We start from the raw sequence: 23,067 nt of genomic DNA, 5'->3' as shown, positions 1-23,067 counted from the left end.
TATTGTCATAGTCCAGGCAAAGGGTGATGGCATGTGAGACAGGATAGTGGCAGGAGAGACAGGAGAAATGGCAGGCCAGAGAGACACATGGCAGGTAAAATGGACATGGACAGACAGGAGTTGGGTTACATAGAAGGGGGCTAGGGAAGGAGCTTTTAGGGAGGGGTCCTGGGTTTCTGGATTGTGAAATTAGTGGTGCCATCTACCTGGAAGAAGGCCAGGCTCAGCATAGATATTATGATATTATGTTTTGAGCTGAATTGCTTTTTTTTGAGACAGAATCTACACTCCGTTGCCCAGGCTGGAGTACAGTGGCACAATCTCAGCTCACTGCAACCTCCACCTCCAGGGTTCAAGCAATTCTCCTGCCTCAGCCTCCCAAGGAGCTGGGATTACAAGCGCCCGACACCACACCCGGCTAACTTTTTGTATTTTTAGTAGAGACCAGGTTTCACCATGTTGGCCAAGCTGGTTTCGAATTCCTGACCTCAAGTGATCGTCCCACCTCAGCCTCCCAAAGTGCTGGGATCACAGGCGTGAGCCACGGCATCCAGTCTGAATTGCCTTTTTTTTTTTTTAAAAAAAAAAAAGGCCGGGACAGGAGATTTTGCGCTGTCACACAGGCCGGAGTGCAGTGGCCCAGTCATAACTCACTGCAGCCTCCAGATCCTGGCCTCAAGCAATCATCCTGCCTCTGCCTCCCAAAGTGCTGGAATTATAGGTGTGAGCTACCACACCTGGCCTCAGCTGAGTTGCCTTTGAAACATTCCCATGAAGATGCAAAGTTTAACTCAGAGAAGTCAGAGGTCATGGGAATTGAATCGTACCTAAAGCCATAACAGAAGGAAAGAGTACAAGAAAAGAAAAGGGTCCATAATGGAGCCTTGAGGATTTTCTCTATTTAAAATAACTGAGGCCAGGCACGGTGGCTCACGCCTGTAATCCCAGCACTTCGGAAGGCCGAGGCAGGTGGATCACCTGAGGTCAGGAGTTCAAGACCAGCCTAACATGGAGAAACCACCCCACCCCCCACTAAAAATACAAAATTAGCCGGGTGTGGTGGCGCATGCCTGTAATACCAGCTACTCGGAAGGCTGAGGCAGGAGAATTGCTTGAACCCGGGAGGCAGAGGTTGCTATTAGCCAAGAACGCACCATTGCACTCCAACCTGGGCAACGAGAACGAAACTCTGTCTCAAAATAAATAAATAAATAAATAAATAAAATAACCAACTTTAGGATGGGTGCAGTGGCTCACGCCTGTAATCTCAGCACTTTGGGAGGCCGAGGTGGGCGGATCACCTGAGGTCAGGAGTTCAAGACCAGCCTGGCCAACATGGCGAAACCCCATCTCTACTAAAAATACAAAAATTAGCTGGGCATGGTGGTGGGTGCCTGTAACCCCAGCTACTCGGGAGGCTGAGACAGAAGAAGAACTGCTTCAACCCAGGCGGTGGAGGTTGCAGTGAACTGAGATCGCGCCACTGCACTCCAGCCTGGGTGACAGAGTGAGACTCCATATCAAAAAAATGATAATAATAAAAATAAATAAATAAAAAATAAAATAACCAAGTTTAATGTATTTTTACTACAGTCAGTTTCTTAGTTCATTTGTACTGCTTTAACAGTACCTGAGACCTGGTAATTTAAAAAGAACGGAAGTTGGCCGGGCACAGTGGCTCACACCTATAATCTCAGCACTTTGGGAGGCTCAGGTGAGTGGATCACTTGAGTCCAGGAGTTCAAGACCACTCTGGGCAACATAGGGAGACTCCATCTCTACAAAAAATAATAATAATAAATAGCCAGGTGTGGTGGTGCACACCTGTAGTCCCAGCTACACGGGAGGCTGAGGTGAGTGGATCCAGGTACAGCACTTAAACACTCCTGACAATGAGTGCTGACAAAGAAAAACTGAGCAAAAGTGGAATTCGAGAGAACTCGAATTTAGCCCAGCTAAATTTTGTATTTTTAGTAGAGACAGGGTTTCATCATGTTGGCCAGGATGGTCTCTATCTCTTGACCTCGCGATCCGCCCGCCTCGGCCTCCCAAAGTGCTGGGATTACAGGCGTGAGCCACCGCGCCCGGCTACAAGTTCTTTTTTCTTTTTGTTCCTTGGAAAGCATCGCTGGGCATTTATCCTGTCCTAGGATTTGAGTGAAACTTCTCTTAGCATTTCAGCGCAGTGACCAAGAGACACCCTTTCCTTTCCTTCTCCTTACGGGAAACTCGGTTCTAACCCTGAGGACTTGGGCTCCAGGACCCAGTAAGGCAGCCCTGGACTTGACCCTAAAAGGGAGTAAAGACAAACGTGAAGTTCAGTCCGGTGTTCAGGGCTGCCAAAGCTCATAGCCTGGAGTTTGTTATCCTCTAGGCGGGGTAGAGACGTTTAAAACGGCCCCTAAACTTGTGAGGCGCATAGGCTCATGGGAAATAGAGTCCAGTACTTGTCCTGAGACCAGCAGTGGGCCCTGGGAGGCGGACTTCCGGTGCACTCCTGCGCGTGTGCACCTCTCCCGGCGTGCGTGTTCGGGCATGCGCGCTGCCGCCGCCCTGCCCTCGCTTCCTGTGAGTCTTCAGGTCGCCGCTTGCGACCTGGTTCCTAGGGTTTGGCCTGCAGTGGACGAGCATCGCATAGCCTGCGGGGCTGGACGCTGACCGCCCTGGGCCAGCACCTAGGCGGACGCGGAGCTGTGCAGACCAGGGTTCGCGCGGGCCGGGTGGAGGCTCAAGCGGGGACCCCGGAGCGTGAGCCCCGGAGTCAGCGGCGCTGGGGCCAGAGGGGCCGGGAGGGAGTCGGCTGAGGTGGCGGCGGAGGCGAAGGGGCGGCGGGACCCGGGCCTGGCCCGTATGTGTCCTTGGCGGCCTAGACCAGGTCGTCGCTGTATGATGAGCCCCAGGGAGGCGGATCTGGGCCCCCAGAAGGACACCCGCCTGGATTTGCCCCGTAGGCCCGGCCCGGGCCCCTCGGGAGCAGAACAGCCTTGGTGAGGTGGACAGGAGGGGACCTCGTGAGCAGACACGCGCGCCAGCGACAGCAGCCCCGCCCCGGCCTCTCGGGAGCCGGGGGGCAGAGGCTGCGGAGCCCCAGGAGGGTAAGTCTTGGATTTTCGGGCCCAGAGCGAGAAGGGCCTGGATGAAGTCACCGTGTGTTGGGGACCTTTGAGTGTGGGGCAGGGGGAGGGTCCCGATCGCTTGCAGGAGAGACGTGTGTTTGGGTTCGAGGGCAGGGTCCGGCTGCACCGAACAGGCGCTGCATGGGAAGATCTGGGAGGACGAGGCTTATGGAGGCGTGGAGGGTGTCACCACCCTCAGCTGCGGACGTCGTCTCCACTCCCCCCTAACCCCTAACAGACCTTCCTCCTCCTCTCCGTGCTCCAGATTTCGACCGCCTCTAAACGTCCCTCAGCACCTCTGTTTTCTCATTTAAGTGTCTGCTGATTCGCCCCTTAGATCTGCCCTGGGAGAATCGTAGTAATGCAGGAACAGTCTGCAGGGATTCTCTGCTGCTGCCTCAGTTGCTAGGGGAAGAGACTGGGCCTTAGCAGGTGGGTGACTTGACCAGGTCACTGGCTTTGTGGATGGAATTACTCATAGTAGAACTCAGGAGTCTTATCTCCCAGGCCAGTGTTCTTTCTCCCGTATCCTAGTTTTCTTAATAGAAGATTATTAGGTGCAGCAATAACCAAGTTCAGTTAGATAATTTAGAAACAAAACCATATTTTATACACATTTCATTTCTGAGAGCTCACATATTCAATTCCTATGGCTTCTTTGATTTTAAGCAGTTTAGAGAGACAATAAGAAAACGCGGGCCGGATGCAGTGGCTCACACCTGTAATCCCAGCACTTTGCGGGCCTAGAGCAGGAGTATCCCTTGAGACCAGGAGTTAGAGACCAGCCTAGGCAACATAGGGAGACCCTGACTCTACAAAAAATACAAAAGCAGCCAGGCATGCTGGGATGCACCTGTGGTCCTAACTACTCAGGAGGCTGAAGTGGGAGGATGGATGGAGCCCAGGAGGTCGAGGCTGCAGAGAGCCGTGAATGCACCACTGCACTCCAGCCTGGGTGGCAGATTGAGACCCTGTCTCAGCAAACAAACCACAAAAATCATGAGCCGTATAATGGGAAATTTTTTTCTTTTTGCACGTTGTACTTGATGGCAGACCATGTTACCCATGAGAGTCTTAGCTCACCTAATTACTATCCGATTATCTTAGAGTTACAAAGTTACAAGTGCATGCTTCCCCTATCACTTTTTTTTTTTTTTTTTTGAGACAGTATCTCTCACCCAGTCTGGAGTGCAACAGCGTGGTCTCCGCTCACTGCAACCTCCACCTCCCAGATTCAAATGATTCTTGTGCCTCAGCCTCCTGAGTAGCTGGGACTACAGGCATGTGACACTATGCCTGGCTAATTTTTTTGCTATTTTTAAGTAGAGACGGGGTTTTGCCATGTTGGCCCGAGGCAGGTGGATCACTTGAGGCCAGAATTCGAGACCAGCCTGGCCAATGTGGTGAAACCCTGTATCACTCTTGTAGGCCCTTCTGAGTGTTTGCAGGCTGAGTGTTCACAGGGTGTTAACCTATTTGAGCTTTCTTTTGTGGTTCGTAATGCAGGAGATTTCTGCCTTTGCAGGCCGGAGCACTCGTGACTTCAGTGACCTGCTTCTGCCCCTCTAGGTCTATCAGCCACAGTCTCTGCATGTTTCCAAGAGCAGCAGAAAATGAACACATTGCAGGTGAGTTTTCCTGCTTGTGTATATGTTCCTCAACTTTATTTTATGGTGCATTTTAAGAGGCTTGTAAGGATTCATACTTTTTTTTTTTTTTTTTTTGAGATGCAGTCTTGCTCTATTGCCCAGCCTGCAGTGCAGTGGCATGATCTTGCTTCACTGCCACCTCCACCTCCTGGGTTCAAGCGATTCTCCTGTCTCAGCCTCCAGAGTAGCTGGGATTACAGGCATGCGCCACCATGCCCAGCTAATTTTTTTTTTTTTTTGAGACGGAGTCTCACTCTGTTGCCCAGGCTGGAGTGCAGTGGCGTGATCTTGGCTCACTGCAAGCTCCGCCTCCTGGGTTCACGCCATTCTCCTGCCTCAGCCTCCTGAGCAGCTGGGACTATAGGCGCCCGCCACCGCGCCTGGCTAATTTTTTTTTTTTTTGTAGTTTTAGTAGAGACGGGGTTTCATCGTGGTCTTGATCTGCTGACCTCGTGATCCACCCGCCTCGGCCTCCCAAAGTGCTGGGATTACAGGCGTGAGCCACCGTGCGCAGCCAATTTTTTGTATTTTTAGAAGAGACAGGGTTTCACCGTGTTGGCCAGGCTGGTCTCAAACTCCTGACCTCAGGTGATCCTCCCACCTCAGCCTCCCAAAGTGCTGGGATTACAGGCATGAGCCACCACGCCCAGCCAGGATTCATACTTTAAAATGGGAATGTGGAAATAGACATTATCCTGTAAAATATAGTTAGTGTGGCAGATCAGCACCAAAAATGATTTGTGAAGCTTGTATGTATGGGTAGTATATTTTAAGGCTGTTGAAATTGAGCCGCACCCAGGACTGATATTCTTGGCAGTCATCACAAAAGGAAAATGCCATCTGTATTAGTCCATTCTCACACTGCTATAGAGAAATAACCAAGACTGGGTAATTTATAAAGAAAAGAGGTTTAATTGGCTCACACCTGCAGGCTCTATCATGGGAAGCATGGCTGGGGAGGCCTCAGGAAACTTACAGTCATGGTGGAAGGTGAAGGAAAAGCGGGTACATCTTCATCACCAGAGGAGAAGGAAGAAGGAGGGGGAGGCGCTACACACTTTTAAACAACCACATCTTGTGATAACTCACTCAGTATCAGCACCAAAAGGGAAATTGTCCCCATGATCCAATCACCTCCCACCAGGTCCCACCTCCAACATTGGGGATTACAATTGAATATGAGATTTGGGAGGCGACACAAACTGAAACCATATCACCATCCATGACATGATTTGCATTGATTATAAGGAGAAACCAATTTTGTTACTTGTGGATTTAAAAGATTTTCTAGGACTTGGAAAAATTTCTTCATTCAAGTTGATATAATTGTGGATAGCTTTCCTAATAACAACCATTAAATTACTGTAACTTATGGCTTATTCTTGGTGCTTATGTAAGCAGAGGGCCTGCTGCCCAAGGAGAACTTGGTGCGTATAATTTTTCCAGGGACAGAAATATTGTGATCCAAGTAAACAGAATTCTGTTTTTACTGTTGAGTCCTAGATCATGGGGGGAATGAATGACATGATCATCCTTCAGATATTTGTTCGTCTTTTTGTTTGGGTTGCACAGCAAACAATACAAACAGTTACTCTCTTGTGAAGATTTCCTCATTTCTGTTTCTCATTTCAGTTCTCAGTGTTTTCGTTTTGTCCTTTTCACTTTGCTGAGTCAGTCAGTAAAGATGACCAGTGATTTAATTGCAGTCAAATCCAGCGGGCATTTCCTAGCCCCTTCCTCACAGGACCCTTTGTCTGCCTTTGACATCCGTTACTTCCAAACTGATATTTTCTCCATGGAGTCTCTCTTTTCTTGGCTCTTAAAAAGATTCATCTGTAAGTATTTCTGTTTGTCTTTAAATGGTGAAGTCTTTTGTTTTGTTTCTTTTTTTCTTTTTTTGAGATAGGGTCTTGCTGTGTCATCCAGGCTGGAGTGTAGACGTGATCAAAACTCACTGCAGCCTCAATCTCCTGGGCTCATGCGATCCTCCTGCCTCAGCCTTCCACGTAGCTGGGACTACAGATGCACGCTGCCACACCTGGCTAGTTTTTTTTGTATTTTAGTAGAGACTGGCTTTCACCGTGTCACACAGGCTGGTGTCGAACTCCTGAGCTCAGGCAGTCTGCCTGCCTCGGCCTCCCAAAGTGCTAGGATTACAGGCGTGAGCCACGGCTCCTGGCCTAGAGATGTATTCTCACTGTATTGCTCAGGCTGGTCTCAAACTCCTGGCCTCAAGCGATCCTTTCACTTTGGCCTCCCAAAGTGCTAGGATTACAGGTGTAAGCCACCACACATGGCCAATAAAGAATTTTTTTAAAGGGGCTAGGAATAACCCATAATACTGTCTTCCTTAATACACGTGGCAGTTGCGTTAAATCTTTTAATAGTTCCCATAGTATGTCTCCTGCGTGCTCATTGTTTTGAAGAAACTGTGTTGGTTATCCTCAGTTTGGATTGTGTTACCCTTGTTTCACCTTAGCAAATTTTTAAAAAATATCTCATATGCCTTGTAAAATTGGTAGTTTGATCTAGAAGTCTAATCAAGTTTATGTTCAGTTCTTTTCACACAACTATACCATACGTGGCATTTGTCTACTTCTGGAGGCACGTGTTACCTTCTTTGTTTTTGTGAAGTTAAGAACTATTGACTGTTGATTATTGCTGTGATTTACTAGTTCATTAGGGGAGGCAAAATGGTGATCTGCTAATTCTACCATTTATTCTTTATTTACTAGCCAAAATACGTTTCTTTTCTTTTCTTTTTTTGGAGACAGAGTCTCACTCTGTCGCCCAGGCTGGCGCATTTATGGCTCACTGCAGCCTCAAACTCCTGTGCTCAAGTGATCCTCCCACTTCAGCCTCCCAAGTAGCTGGGAGTGTAGTCATGTGCCACAATGCCCAGCTGATTTTTTAAGTTTTAGTAGAGACAGGTTTCTCTGTGTTGCCCAGGCTGGTCTTGAACTGGGCTCAAGTGATCCTCTTCTTTGACCTCCCAGTGTTGGGATAATAGGCATGAGCCACCACAGCTGGCCTAGAATACTTTTCTAAAGATAAATTTCTATTCTCTATTTGTTTATGTAATTCATGCAGGAAAGACAGTTTCTATAATATTGAGTAGGCTTCTAAGCAGGAAGGTTTTTTTGTTTTGTTACCATTATGAGCTCATGGGTTTAAACAGATAGTAAATATTTCAGTACACAGAAGTTGTGATTCTTTTTGAAAATTAAGTGGTTCCATCTTTGGCCAGACGGAATCCCTTTAAGTTGGTTTCTGAGTCCTTTTGAAATATATTTGATATATTTGATAGCAAATGTATAATATATATTTGATAGCATTATTTTCTATTCAGCATTTTATTTTGAAATCATTTCAAATTTTCAGAAAAATTGCAAGGATTTTACAAAGAAATCCCAGATACTTCCTTTTGTTCAGACACTTCATTCTTAACATTTTCCCACATTAATCATTTATATGCGTATATACATATGTGTGTATATATATTTTCTGAACTATTTGAGAGTGGGTATGTCATGCCTCTTTACCCTATAAAGTTTTAGATTATATCTCATAAAATCAAGAACATTCTGTTAAATATCCATAGCACAGTAATTGAATTCAGGAAATTTATCATTTATTTAATACTTTTATCTGTAGTTCATTTTCCAGTTTGGCCAATTTCCCAGTAATTTCCCTTATAGCAATTTTTAATTTTTGGTAGAAGATTCAGTCTAGGACTGTTAATTGCCTTTAGTTTTCATGCTTTTTAAGTCTGTTTAATATGGATTTGTTCCTCAGTGCCATTATAATATTTGAAGAATACAGGCCAGTGATTTTATAGAAGTCTTTAAATTTAGGTTTCCCTGATCTTTCTTTATGATTAGATTTAGACTGAATTTTTGTCTGGAATACTACATGGAACCTCTTAAATTTATGGCTCATAATAGGATCTGTCTTGGGAAAATTCTGTGCATGCCTGAGAAGATGGCTTGTTCTGCTGTGGTTGGGTGGAGTGTTTGATAAATGTTAATGAGATCAAGTTGGTTGGTTGTGTTGTTCAGGTGTACTATATCCTTGTTGATTGTGTGCCCACTTGTATCAATTGTGGGGGAGAGGGGATTGAAATCTGCTGCAGTTGTGGTTCTGTTTCTCTTTGCAATTTTACCAATTTTTGCTTCATGTGTTATATTAGACACATAAATGTTCAAGGTTATGTCCTGTTGATTAATTAACCACTTTGTAAAATGGCCTTCCTTATCCCTGCTAATATTCCAGGCTGTGAAATTTACTTTTTTATTTATGAAGCATTCTTTTGAGTAATGCATGCATGCTATATCTTATTCCATCCTTTTACTTTTAACCTATTTGCATCTTTATATCTAAAGTATTATTTCTTGTAGGCAGCAAGATTTGGATCTTGCTTGTATTCATCAGTCTATTTCTGTCTCATAATTGGGGATGTATAGACCATTTACATGTAATGTGATTATTGATAAAACGAGTTAGGTTATAGTCCATTGTCTTTGCTTTCTTTTAGTCTCATCTTCTTTGTTTCTTTTTAAAATGTCTCTGTTTGTCTTCCTTCCTTTTGATTAGTTGAGAATTTTTTATGATTCTACTTTATATCTTTTGTTGGGTTTTTGGCTATCACACTGTTATTATTTTAGTGAGTTAGAATTTATAGTATGCAGCCTTAGCCTTAATTATCATAGTTTATTCTTAAGTAATATACCATTTTTCTTAGAGTAAGAGAAGCTTACAATAGGACACTTCCATTTCTCTCCTCTTGGTCTTTACACTGTTGTTCATTTCATTTTTACAGGTGGTATCAGTGCCACACACTATCTATTACGTTGTTGTTAATTAAACAGTATTTATTTATTTATTTATTTTGAGACAGAGTCTCACTCTGTCCCCCAGGCTGGAGTGCAGGGGTGCGATCTTGGCTCACTGCAACCTCTACCTCCTGGGTTCAAGTGATTCTCCTGCCTCAGCCTCCCGGGTAGCTGGGATTACAGACACCTACCACCACGTCCGGCTAATTTTTGTATTTTTAGTAGAGATGAGGTTTCGCCATGTTGGCCAGGCTGGTTTCGAACTCCTGACCTCAGGTGACCTGTCCGCCTCAGCCTCCCAAAGTGCTGGGATAACAGGTGTGAGCCACCACACTTGGCCCAGGTATCTTTTAAAGAGATTTAAGTAATGAGAGAAAATACACAGTTACCATTTCTGGTACTCTTCATTCCTTTATGTAAAGCTAAATTTTTATTTTCTGTCATTTTACTTCTGCCTGAAGGACTTTCTTTAACATTTCTTCTAGTTGGTGATGAATTCTTGTAGGTCTGCAAATGTCTTCATTGTGTCTTTGCTTTTAAAGGTGTTTTTGCTGGATTTTTCTCCACAGTGCTTTAAATATGTTTCTCTGTTGTCTTCCTACTTACATTTTTTTCTAAGAGAAATCTGATCTCATACTCATGTTTGTTCCCCTATATATAACATGTCTTTTTTTCTTCCCCCCTTATTGTTTTAAACTTTTTATCACTAGTTTTGGACAATTTGATTGCAATATGTCATGGTATCTTTTTTTCATGTTTCTGTTTTGGGGATCATTGAACTTCTTGGATCTTGGGTTTATGGTGTCATCACTTGGGGAACATTTTTATCATTATTTCTTCAAGTACCCACCACCTCCCCTCCATTGATTCTTGTTGCCTGTATATTAGGCCACTTGAAATTTTCCCACAACATACTGTTGCTCTTTATTTGCTTTTAATTCTTTTTTCTCTGTTTCATTTTATGTAACTTCTGTTGCTGTCTTTATATTCACTAATCTCTTTTTTCCACGATGCTGTTCAACTTGTCCAGTATAATTTTCATCTCAGATATTGTACTATCTGTAGAAGGTTAGCATGGGTCTTTTTCACATCTTGCCTGTCTCAATTTTTTTGAACATTTGAAATAGAACGATGAACTCTCTCAGTGCTCTGTGCCAGTTGTAAACTCTGTGTCAATTCTGGGCCAGTTTTGTTGGACTGATTGTTTTCCTTCTGGGTTGTAGTTTCCTGCCCATTTTCCCGACTCGCAGCTCTTTCTCCTCACATCTGCCTCTGTTCATCCCTGCTCCGTGGCCTGGAGTCACTCAAGGCAGAAGTTGATTGGTTCACCTTGTTTATTTCCCATCACTCATAGATAACTCTACTGCCTGATAATCAGTGCCTTGAAAACCATTGCTTCAGCCCAGGCGTGGTGGCTCATACCTGTAATCACAGCACTTTGGGAGGCCAAGGCAGGCGAATCATGAGGTCAGGAGTTCAAGACCAGCCTGGCCAACATGGTGAAACCCCGTCTCTACTAAAAATACAAAAATTAGCCGGGCGTGCTGGTGCATGCTTGTAATCCCAGCTACTTGGGAGGCTGAGGCAGGAGAATCGCTGGAACTCGGGAGACGGAGGTTGCAGTGAGCCAAGATTGTGCCATTGCACTCCAGCCTGGAAGACAAGAGCGAGACTTTGTCTCATAAAAAACAAAAACAAAAACAAAAACAAACAAACCATTGCTTCATATATGTTCTCCATTTTATTTTTCTTTCTGTTTTTGATTTTGTTGTTGTACTTTGGTGTGTGCTGTTTCAGGTTGGAGGGTATATGCAGTACCTGTTAGTTTATCACACCTGAGGGCAGAAGTCCTCATGTCTCTCTCTCTCTATTTTTTCTAATATATATATTTTTTTCTTTGTAGAGACAGGGTCTTGCTATGTTGCCAAGGCTGGTCTCAAGCTCCTGGCCTCAAGCAGTCCTTCTGGCTCAGCTTTCCAGAGTGCTGAGATTACAGGCATGAGCCACCACACCTGGCCTGGGTCCAGTTTTATCCATGTCCAAATGTTTTTTTTCCCTGAGCTGTTTTTGATTTTCTTCCACCTCATATGAACTGTAGTGTCGGCTTATCTAGTTCCAGGAAAAAGCTTTTTGGTATTTTTATTGGGATTGCATATTTATAAAGTAATTTAGGGTAACTGATATCTTTGTATTATTACGTTGACCTTAATAATACAGTTAATTATTTTTTTTTTTTGATTTTTAGTAGAGATGGGGTTTCACCATGTTGACCAGGCTGGTCTTAAACTCCTGACCTCAGGTGATCTGCCCACCTCAGCCTCCCAAAGTGTTGGGATTACAGGCGTGAGCCACCATGCCCGAGCACTTTTTTTTTTTTTTTTTTGAGATGGAGTCTCACTTGTCGCCCAGGCTGGAGTGCAGTGGCACAATCTCAGCTCACTGCAAACTCCGCCTCCTGGGTTCACATTATTCTCCTGCCTCAGCTTCCCGAGTAGCTGGGACTACAGGCACCCGCGGCCATGCCCGGCTAATGTTTTGTATTTTTAGTAGAGATGGGGTTTCTCCATGTTAGCCAGGATGGTCTCGATCTCCTGACCTCGTGATCCGCCCGCCTTGGCCTCTCAAAGTGCTGGGATTACAGGCGTGAGCCACCGCGCCTGGCCGCCCGAGCACTTTTACTTTTCCTAAGTTATATTCCTCTAATTGTTTTCTCTTCTCTAGTTGTAGATAATGAGCATTTTATTAATACCTTGTTCTTGATCTTAGTGGGAAGGTATGTAGTTTTTCCCTGTTAAGTAAAATCCTGACTTTTGGACCAAGAAGACTGAGGCATAAGAGTTTATGTGTGTCCGTGTATGTGCACGTGCATGTGTGTGTGTGTGTATACACACAAACTATATATTTGCTTGTGTGTAATTGAAATACATATGTCACATATATATCATATGTACTACTGCGTATTAGGGTGTAATATTTATATGTGTATATATACATAATATTGATGTTGATGAAGCATCCATCAGTTTCTGTTTTCTTTAGTTTGTTTTTTTAAATCAGGTTTTTCTGTCAAGCTTTTTCAAGTATCTTCATGGATACAAGAAGTTTATTCTTCTTTGCTGTGTTATAGTGGCCTATCATATTAATAGATTTCCAAATATTAAACTAGTCTATATTATTGGAATAAGTCCTATTTGTCTATTGTATATTATGTTTTTAATCTGGTACTGGATTTTGTTTGGTTATGTTTCATTATGGGTATCTGTATTGATATAAGTGGTATTGTATTGGCATGTAATTTTATGTTATTTATTGGCTGATCCGTCTTCTAACCCCTCCACCTCCTTGCCTTCTGGACTAACTTAACCTAGAAGGTTATTACTCTCTCTCGGTGATTTTATCAGCTCCTGTGGCCTGCCTGTGGATAAGCTTGGATGTTCTGCTTTAGTTTCTCAGCCCACCAGCCTAGCAGCTCTGCCTCTGCTATCTCTTGGGATCTACATGGTCCTAGGTATATCACTGGGTTTGAACCCCTTGTTGATATCTTCTTTATAAATAACAGGATAATGCAACATGCTTACTGGGCACTTCCTTTTTCTAAACTACAAGTTTGGGCGGGGTATGCTGGCCCAAGACTGTAATCCCAACACTTTGGGAGGCCAAGGCAGGTGGATTGCTGGAGCCCAGGAGTTTTGCATTTTTCTTTTTTTTTTCTTGAGACAAGGTCTCGCTCTGTTGCCTAGGCTGGAGTGCAGTGTTGCATTCACAGCTCACTGAAGCCTTGACCTCCCAGGCTCAAGCCATCCTCCTGCCTTAGCCTCCCAGGTAGCTGGAACTACAGGCATGTGCCATGATGCCCAGCCAATTTTTAAAACAATTTTTATTTTTAGTAGAGATGAGGTTCTTACTATGTTGCCCAACCTGGTCTCGAACTCCTGAGCTCAAATGATCCTCTCATCTCGGCCTCCCAAAGTGCTAGGACTATAGGCATGAGCCACCATGCCCAGCCCCAACCTCTTAAAAATTGAAGCTGCTTCATGTTTGCCATTGGTACTTTTACACCTCATCATGTTCTTCTTCCCCTTCATCCCATAGAATACACAATTCATCTTTAAGGACTTCAAGTTAACTGAGTCTGTGAAGCCTAATCTGATGGCATAAAGTTAAAATAATTTGATCCTCTTTTGTTAAATCATTCTGCACCTTGTCTGCATTACTCTAAAAGCAGCTTTGGGCATTCATTCATTTAACGAATATTTATTGCTGTGAGATTGAGATGTTTGAGATAAAACTCAGCCATGCAGATAGCCAGAGGCCACTGGCTATGAGAATAAAAAAGACAAAAGAACAAGGAGCTGAAACTAGGTGAGAGCCCCAGAGCAGTGAGTTAGGAAGAAGAAGACCAGGAACTGAGTGGTGGGCACTCCAACATGAAGAGGTCCCGGAGAAGGGGAGGGCCTGGCAGCGAAGAAGACTAAAAGAAGTGACAAGGAGTAAAATGCTTGTGTTTGTTTACATGTTTATCTCCTTATTAGGTTGTCTGCTTTCTGAGAGCAGGCATGGTGTTTCACTCATCTCATATCCCCAAAACTCAGTTCAGTTGCAAAATAGGAGTTCAGTTGTGTTTTGGGTTTTTATTTTTGTGGGGTAATATATATTTTATATATATATATCCCCAAAGGATATATGTTTCCTGTATGATTTCCAATATGATTTCCCTTCCATAATCTGTAACATAAAATAAGGTATACAATGTTCATGGTTAACTTTACGAGTGAACTTTGTAAAATGATAACCCCCTATCCCTTTTCCATTCCAATTCTGATCATGTTGCCATTACAGGGGCCAGTGTCATTCAAAGATGTGGCTGTGGATTTCACCCAGGAGGAGTGGCAGCAACTGGACCCTGATGAGAAGATAGCATACGGGGATGTGATGTTGGAGAACTACAGCCATCTAGTTTCTGTGGGTGAGGATAGCTTGCTTTCTGAATGCTCTCAGTTGAATGGGGTTTTATCCTTGAGTTTGAAGAAATAAGTGATGACACCATTTAATTCCTTGTGGGCACTAGCTGGAGTGTTTATATTATTCTTCATTGAAAGGTTCTAACTTTGATAAGGTAAAAAAATGGAGCACTTCTGTTATGCAGCTTATGAGGTGGCAACATCTTGTACTTTGGAGATTCTGAAGCCAAGCAGCTTGCCCAAGTCCTTCTTCTTTTCCCATTAATAGGGTATGATTATCACCAAGCCAAACATCATCATGGAGTGGAGGTGAAGGAAGTGGAGCAGGGAGAGGAGCCGTGGATAATGGAAGGTGAATTTCCATGTCAACATAGTCCAGGTAAGTTAGTAGATTATCACATGTTAAAAAACACTCATCCCAGACCTTTGGGAGTAACTAAAGAGTTGTTTATATGTACTCGGTACCCTCAGTAACACCTCCCAACCCCCAAATATCACTTTCCTTCCCACACACATACCACATACATGAACTCTTTTGTTGATTTTACATTTGATTTACATTGGTAGGGATTTTTTCATTCTAACCTGTACTGGGGACCCAGTCACTTCCTCTTTCTCCAGCATTATCGGTCACTTATTTACTCCCTCGCCATTAGAGAATTGTTGTGAGTTTTTTGTTTGTTTGTTTGTTTGTTTTTTGGAGACAGAGTCTTGTTCTGTCACCCAGGCTGGTGTGCACTGGTATGATCTCGCTCACTGCAACCACTATCTCTCAGGTTCAAGCGATTCTCCTTCCTCAGCCTCCTGAGTAGCTGGGTTTATAGGCGCCCCCCATGATGCCTGCCTAATTTTTTGTATTTTTAGTAGAGACAGGGTTTCACCATGTTGGCCAGGATGGTCTCCAACTCCTGACCTCAAGTGATCCGCCTGCCTCTGCCTCCCAAAGTGCTGGGATTACAGGCATGAGCCACCCCACCAGGCCATGCTTTCAGTTTTCAAGAGAGAAGACACCATTGTTGCCAAAGATTTTGGTAATTTGAGAGATACAATGTATGTTTTCTCCATGTGGATCCTAGATAGTAAGGATCTGTTGAATTTGAAGTGTCTATCCAGAAGTATTTTGGGTACATATTTAAGGATTGTAAAACAGTGTTTCTATTTCTGGATATAATAAATGTATTTGTTAATATAATAAATGAACAGATTAGACCCATAAACTATTTACAGTGTTGAGTCATTTCCCACAGTTAAAATCAGGATGAAAATATATAGCTGAATACTTGCTTTGTTTCTTGTACCATTTCTTTAGTACAGAACCTGCTAAGGCCATCAAACCTATTGATCGGAAGTCAGTCCATCAGATTTGCTCTGGGCCAGTGGTACTGAGTCTAAGCACTGCAGTGAAGGAGTTAGTAGAAAACAGTCTGGATGCTGGTGCCACTAATATTGGTAAGTTTGGGAGAGTTTTAAGCCACAAGAAATGATTAGTGTGTGTTGTTGTAGTCAAGAAACATTTGTTATTGAAATAAGACTATCAAGTGTTGATGTAGTAATAAATTATTATTTTTAAGTTAAAGTTAGCACCTATTATGTGCCTAGTACTTAGCTAGGTAGTAATAATACTAACAACAGCTTTTATTGTGTTCTTATGGTGTGCCAGGCAGGTGTTATGCTAAGAATTGCACAGAAATATCTCATTTAATTTGCAGAATAGCTGGGCGTGGTGTTTCACGCCTGTAATCCTAGCCCTTTGAGAGGCCAAGGTGGGGGGATTGCTTGAGGCCAGAGTTCAAGACCAACCTGGCCAACATGGTGAGACCTCATCTCTATTAAAAAAATAAAGCAGGCCGGGTGTGGTGGCTCACACCTGTAATCCCAGCACTTTGGGAGGCCAAGGTGGGTGGATACCTGAGGTCAGCAGTTTGAGACCAGCCTGTCCAAAATGGTGAAACTCTGTCTCTACTAAAAATATAAAAATTAGCCAGACCTGGTGGCAGAAGCCTGTAATCCCAGCTACTTGGGAGGCTGAGGCATGAGAATGGCTTGAACCCGGGAGGCAGAGGTTGCAGTGAGCCGAGATCGTGCCACTGCACACCAGCCTGGGACAGAGCAAGACTCTGTCTCAATAAAAATAAAATAGGCATGGAGTAGTGGCTCACATCTATAATCCCAGCACTTTGGGAGGCAGAGCAGGGCTGATCATTTGAGGTCAGGAGTTCAAGACCAGCCTAACCAACATGGTAAAACCCTGTCTCTACTAAAAATACAAAAATTAGCCAGATGTGATGGTGCATGGCTGTAATCTCAGCTCCTCGGGAGGCTGAGGGAGGAGAATTGCTTGAACCTCGGAGGTGGAGGTTGCAGTGAGCCAAGATCAGATCATGCCACTGCATTCCAGCTTTGGTGACAAGAGCAAAACTCCATCTCAAAAAAAAAAAACAAGAAAAAAAATAACAAAATAACAAAATAAAATAAACCTAAAAAATTATTAATCAGCTGAGTAACTTTATGAGATAGAACTTATTATCTTCATTTTACAGATGAGGAAATTAAGGAACAGGAAATTTCCTTTTTTTGGGATTATAAAGCTAATAAAATAGGATCCAGGAAGTCTGATTCCAGAACCAGTTGTCTTTTTTTTTTTTTTTTTTTTTTTGAAATGGAGTTTCGCTCTTCTTGCCCAGGCTATAGTGCAATGGCACGATCTCGGCTCACCGCAACCTCCGCCTCCCGGGTTCAAGCAATTCTGCCTCAGCCTTACGAGCAGCTGGGATTACAGGCATGCACCACCACACCTGGCTAATTTTGTATTTTTAGTAGAGACAGGGTTTCTCCACGTTGGTCAGGCTAGTCTGGAACTCCTGACCTCAGGTGATCTGCTCACTTTGGCCTCCCAAAGTGCTGGGATTACAGGAATGAACAACCGTGCCTGCCCCTCTTTCTCCTTACTGGGTATGTTAAAATTATTTCTTTCAAAAGAAAAGGCTGGTCAAAGTGCAACGGTGTTAACCACTAATTGATCACAACCAGTTACAGATTTTTTTGTTCCTTCTCCACTCCAACTGCTTCATTTGACTAGCCTATGGACAAAAAAAAAAAAAAAAAAAAAAGAGGAAAGAAAAAGCTAAACTATTTAATCTGGGCTAGTAAATGGCCAGAAAGGGCTTTATAAAAATGAAATATACAAAATGATACTCGTACTTTTAACTAAAGGTATAGTTATGACTCTTCAATTTGCATATGTTATAAATAATATCAATATAAAAGCTTATAGCATGGGTCCAATTTTTTTTTTTTTTTTTTTTCTTTTTGAGACGGAGTCTCACTGTCTCCCAGGCTGGAGTGCAATGGCGCGATCTCAGCTCACTGCAAGCTCCGCCCCCCGGGTTCATGCCATTCTAGCATGGGTCCATTTTTAATAAATACATAAATATTTAAACTTTCTAGATCTAAAGCTTAAGGACTATGGAGTGGACCTCATTGAAGTTTCAGACAATGGATGTGGGGTAGAAGAAGAAAACTTTGAAGGCTTAAGTAAGTTGACTTTTTCTAATTCTATTATAAAATAATTGGGCCACATGTCTCAGAATTTTGAGTAACACTGTCTTGGGAAACGCAAAAACAGTTTTTTCAGCCAGTTACTAGATATCATGTATATCCGTTGTTTTAGCACTTGAGGTATCTTAGTCCTTACTTTACAGTCTCTTTCAGCTCTGAAACATCACACATGTTAGATTCAAGAGTTTGCCGACCTAACTGAGGTTGAAACTTTCGGCTTTCAGGGGGAAGCTCTGAGCTCACTGTGTGCACTGAGGTGATACAATGTTTTTATCCATTCACTTGACCCCTTAGAAAAACCTCTCAGAAAGTTAATTGGAATCGTTATTATTTACAATTTTCTATCTCGGTATCTCAGCTTCTAGCTTCTGAATTCTGTTTTGTCTCACTGCCAATCTAAGTCCTAGTACTTCTGAAATGTGGGAAATAAATGAATGAAATGAAGCAAATAGTATTGTTAAAAAAAATGGTTACCCTTATTAGAACAGTAACTTCTCAATTTTAACATAACATATAGGTAATAAATGACAGTTACCATTGCTTTTCATCATCAAATTTTAGGGAAACATTTCACCAAAGCACTATTTAATTATAGCACAGATACTAAATTTTTATAATTATATTTAAATATATATACACATATAGATGTGTGTATATATGTACATATATATGTGTGTGTATATATACATATAGATATGTGTATATATATACATATATGTGTGTATATATATACATATATGTGTGTATATATATACATATATGTGTGTATATATATACATATATGTGTGTATATATACGTGTGTGTATATATATACACATATGTGTGTGTATATATGTATGTGTGTGTGTGTGTATATATATATATATATTTTTTTTTTTTTAGACAGAGTCTCACTCTGTCACCCAGGCTGGAGTGCAGTGGCACAGTCTCAGCTCACTGCAATCTCTGCCTCCCAGGTTCAAGTGATTCTCGTGCCTCAGCCTCCTGAAGAGCTGGGACTATAGCGTGCACCACCACTCCTGGCTAATTTTTGTATTTTTAGTAGAGATGGGGTTTTGCCATGTTGCCCAGGCTGGTCTGGAACTCCAGGCCTCAAGTGATCTGCGCTCCTCGGCCTCCCAAAGTGCTGGAATTACAGGCATGAGCCACTGCACCCTGCCCTACATATACATTTTAATTATAATATCTCTTGGATTCTTTAAAAATTTAAAAAATTTTTTTAATTCTTTAAAAAATTCTTTAAAACAATTTTATTTGAAGAGTAATAACAAAACAAATCTCTATTTGTGAATAAATAAACCTTGAGATCATTTATGGTTTTACAATTCAACCTGAAAAATGAAATCAAAGCTTTTATCAAAACAAAGTATGTTTAGTGCTCTCTGTCTCACTGTCTTTTAGGTGCCAAACCTTAGATTTTATGATGACTCCTCAACCGTTTAGATCTTGGTTATCTCAGAGGGATCATCAGCTTTTTAACAAAGTTTTGAGAGAAAAGCAAGTGAAGAAAAGCATAGTCAATGCTCAACATCACGGGTCTCTCACTGAGCACACCACGCCTGGTATTCTCTCACAGCGATGTCACCATTTCTACCTGCCACGCATCGGTGAAGGTTGGGACTCGACTGGTGTTTGATCACGATGGGAAAATCATCCAGAAAACCCCCTACCCCCACCCCAGAGGGACCACAGTCAGCGTGAAGCAGTTATTTTCTACACTACCTGTGCGCCATAAGGAATTTCAAAGGAATATTAAGAAGGTACAGTAAATTAATCTTGGTTTTCAAGAGTATTGGTTAATGCACATGAGCAAAAGATTTACTAAAGATGTTTATTCTTCAGTTGATTCTCTTGCCATAATCTATTGAGAAATGCTTTATTTGCATTTCTCGTTAAAGACTTAACATTAAAGACTTAACTTTAGGGTGATTTACTTTTTTCTTTTCATCACATAGTGTTTATTAGGACTGGGCAACATAGTGAGACTCTGTTTCTATGAAAAATTAAAAAAAAAATTGACTGGGCATGGTGGCATCCACCTGTAGTTCCAGCTACTTGGGAAGCTGAAGTGGGAGATTCACTTGAGCCCAGAAACTTGAGGCTGCAGTGAGCTATGATTGTGCCACTGTATTTCAGACTGGGAGACAGAGTAAGACACTGTCTGGAAAAATATATATAAATATATGTATATTTTTTTATTTTTAATTTTTATCTTTTTTTGAGATGGAGTCTCACTTTGGCGCCCTGGCTGGAGTGCAGTGGCACGATCTCGATTCACTGCAACCTCCACCTCCCGAGTTTAAGCGATTCACCTGCCTCAGCCTTCTGAATAGCTGGGATTACAGGCGCGCACCACCACACCTGGCTCATTTTTGTATTTTTAGCAGAGACGGGGTTTCACCGTGTGGTCCAGGCTGGCCAGGCTGGTCTCGAATTCCTGACCTCAGGTGATCCGCCCACCTCGGCCTCTCAAAGTGCTGGGATTATAGGCGTGAGCCACCATGCCTGCCTTATGTACTTATATTTTAATGAGACTGTTTCTCTTGGTTTTCTGATAAATGAGTTACTGGAACCCTTATGAATCTGAATGCAAAAGAAACAGCTAAATGTTATGTAATTGTTGTGTTTAAAAACCAGATTATAAAACTATCTGTATTATATGATTACGGTTTTATAAAAACAAAACAACGGCCTAAATGTGTATAGTATAAAGGCTGGAAGAGTCAGCACTTTCATGTTCTCAGCGGTTATCCTTGGATGTGAGATCTCATGCACTTTTTGCTCTCTTCTTTGTGCCTTTCCATTTTGTATGTGTATTTTTTACAATCTAAAAAGTTACTTAAACATATGCAGCTAAAAACTTTTTTTACTCGTAAAGCATTTGGTGCTAATTTTAACTGTTCTGTTTTTAGACAGAGTCTTCTCACTCTGTCGGCCAGGCTGGAGTGCAGTGGTGTGATCTTGGCTCACTGCAACCTCTACCTCCTGGGTTCAAGTGATTCTCCTGCCTCAGTCTCCCAAGTAGCTGGGATTATAGGTATGTGTCACCATGACCAGCTAATTTTTGTATTTTTAGTAGAGATAGGGTTTCACCATGCTGGCCAGGCTGGTCTTGCACCCCTGACCTCAAGTGATCTGCCTGCCTCAGCCTCCCAAAGTGCTGGGATTACAGGCATGAGCCACCACGCGTGGCCTTTTTTTTAAAGCTTTTTTGTAACTCAGCTAGCAAGAACGCAGGAAGAAATACTCAAATCTCCCTTACCCAGCTGGGGGCTATGTCAGGTTTTATAAGCATAGGGTAATGAGTTGTGATTTGATTGGATCTTGCAATAAAGTAATGCTGGGAGGTGTGATCTGACTGGATCCTGCCATGGGGTGACAGCAAAACTCAATCTGATTGGATCCTGGCTCCTGCCATGGAGTGTCCAGTTCTTAAATCAGTCTCAGCTCTTCAGGCCGAGCTTTTAGTTTCCACTCCGTGGTTGCATGCTTGGTTACCCTGGGCATGCACAGGGTACATGCCCTTCAACCTGTGGGTCCATGGCAATTGAAAAACAACTGACAACCTCATTACATAAAAGTTGAACTGAGCCGGGTGCAGTGACTCACGCCTGTAATCCCAGCACTTTGGGAGGCCAAGGCAGGTGGAGGTCAGGACTTCAAGACCAGCCTGGCCAAAATGGTAAAACCCCGTCTCTACTAAACATATAAATATTAGCCAGGTGTGGTGGTGCACCCTTATAATCCCAGCTATCTGGAGGCTGAGGCAGCAGAATCACTTGAACCTAGGAGGTGGAGGTTGCAGTGAGCTGAGTTCATACCATTGCACTCCAGCCTGGGTGACAAGAGTGAAACTCCGTCAAAAAAAAAAAAAAAAAAGTTGAACCAGATTTGGTCTGATGCAGTTACAGATCTACAAACCTCACCCCCACCCTCCTGCCAACACCTTCCACTCCTCATTCTTGAGGGATTAGGGATGGAGGTCATGCTTCTGCTTCGACTTCATGCTGAGCAGGGCACTGAGTCCCCTAAAGTGAAAGGAATGAAACTCTTGGGCTTCTGAGTTCAAATGAGTTCTGGGGTCACCCGGAGTAGCTTGAAAGGCTGGTATTGTTGTAATACAAGCTGAAGGTGGAAGTGTTGGAGCCTGGAGGACAAACAGCTCACCATCCATTTAAATAAATAGGACCAAAAAGTAACAGAACAGTGGCCACGAGGGGCCCCAACAGAGGAAGAAACCAGGTGAGGTGCGGTATAGTGGACTCGACTGCCTTCTAAATCTCAGTTGTTGGCCGGGTGCAGTGGCTCACGCCTGTAATTCCAGCAAAAGAAAAGCCGAGGCAGGGTGATCACGAGGTCAGGAGTTCAAGACCAGCCTGGCAAACATGGTGAAGCCCTGTCTCTACTAAAAATACAAAAATTAGCTAGGCATGGTGGCATGTGCTGTAGTCCCAGCTACTCGGGAGGCTGAGGCAGGAGAATCGCTTGAACCCGGGAGGCGGAGGTTGCAGTGAGCCGAGATTGTGCCACTGCACTCCAGCCTAGGTAACAGAGCAGGACTCCATCTCAGTCAATCAATCAATCAATCAATCTCAGCGGTTGAACTACCCTTGACATGGTTCAGCTCTGTATCCACACCCAAATCTCATGTCAAATTGTAATTCCCAGTGTTGTGGGAGGGAGCTGGTGGGAGGTGATTGGCTCATGGGGGCCGACTTCCCCCTTGCCATTCTCGTGATATTGAGTGAGCGCTTGTGGGATCTGGTTGTTTAAAAGCGTGCAGCCCTCCCACTTCACTCTCTCTGTCTCTCCTGCTCCAACATGGCCAGACGTGCCTGCTTCCCCTTCGCCTTCTGCCGTGATTGTCAGTTTCCTGAGGCCTCCCCAGCCATGCTTCCTGTACAGCCTGCAGAACTGTGAGTCAATTAAACCTCTTTTCTTCATAAATTA

The 23,067-nt window shown here is 43.2% G+C and overlaps 1 pseudogene; it reads left to right on the top strand.

Annotated features, from left to right (window-relative positions):
- The first annotated feature begins 1,714 nt into the window (after positions 1–1,714).
- On the top strand, positions 1,715–23,067 carry LOC129393054 (putative postmeiotic segregation increased 2-like protein 3; annotated as a pseudogene).

The sequence above is a fragment of the Pan paniscus genome, chromosome 6 (assembly GCF_029289425.2).
Source record: "Pan paniscus chromosome 6, NHGRI_mPanPan1-v2.0_pri, whole genome shotgun sequence".
Taxonomy (NCBI): Eukaryota; Metazoa; Chordata; class Mammalia; order Primates; family Hominidae; genus Pan; species Pan paniscus.
Note: the sequence above shows the minus strand (reverse complement) of the source record. Positions and strands in the feature narration are given on the sequence as shown.